Source organism: Mandrillus leucophaeus, unplaced genomic scaffold (assembly GCF_000951045.1).
Source record: "Mandrillus leucophaeus isolate KB7577 unplaced genomic scaffold, Mleu.le_1.0 Scaffold459, whole genome shotgun sequence".
Classification (NCBI taxonomy): domain Eukaryota; kingdom Metazoa; phylum Chordata; class Mammalia; order Primates; family Cercopithecidae; genus Mandrillus; species Mandrillus leucophaeus.
Window position 1 is genome coordinate 1,417,823 of NW_012104909.1, and position 958 is coordinate 1,418,780.

The window sequence follows — 958 nt, forward strand, 5'->3', positions numbered from 1 at the left end:
TTTTAATAGGATTGTTTTTTATTGCATGATTTGTTTAAGTTCTGTATAGACTCTAGATATTAGACCTCTGTCAGATGGATGCAAAGTTTGCAAATATTTTCTCCCATTCTATAGATTGTCTGTTTATTCCATTGACAGTCTATTGCAGAAGCTTTTTACTTTAATTAAGTCCCATTTGTCAATTTTTGTTTTTGTTGCAATTGCTTTTAAGGACTTAGCCATAAATTCTTTGCCAAGGTCAATGTCCAAATGGTTATTTCCTAGATTATCTTCTAGGGTTTTTATAGTTTGATGTCTTATATTTATGTCTTTAACCCATCTTCAGTTAATTTTTATATATAGTGATAGGCATGGGTCTAGTCTCATTGTTTTGCATATGGATAGCCAGTAATCCCAGCTAAAAGGGAGTCCTTTTCGCATTACTTATTTTTGTCGACTTTGTTGAAGACCAGATGGTTGTAGGTGGGTGCCTGTATTTCTGGGTTATCTATTCTGTTTCCTTGGTCTATATGTCTGTTTTTATACCAGTGTTGCTGTTTTGCTTAGTGTAGCCTTGTAGTATAGTTTGAAGTTAAGCAATGTGATGCTTCCACCTTTTATTTTTTGTTTTTTGTTTTGTTTTGTTTTGTTTTGTTTTTGCTTAGGATTGCTTTGACAGTTACGGGTGTTTTTTGGTTCCATATAAATTTTATAATAGTTTTTTTGTTTGTTTGTTTGTTTGTTTTTTCCAATTCTGTGAAGAACTACATTGGTAGTTTGATAGAAATAGCATTGAATCTGTAAATTGCTTTAGGCAGTATGGCCACTTTAACAATATTGATTCTTCCAATCCATGAATATGGAACTTTTTTTCCATTTCTTTGTGTCATCTATTATTTATTTCAGCAGTGTTTTATAGTTCTGCATGTAGAGATCTTTCACTTCCCTGGTTATGTGTATTCCTAGGTATTTTATTCTT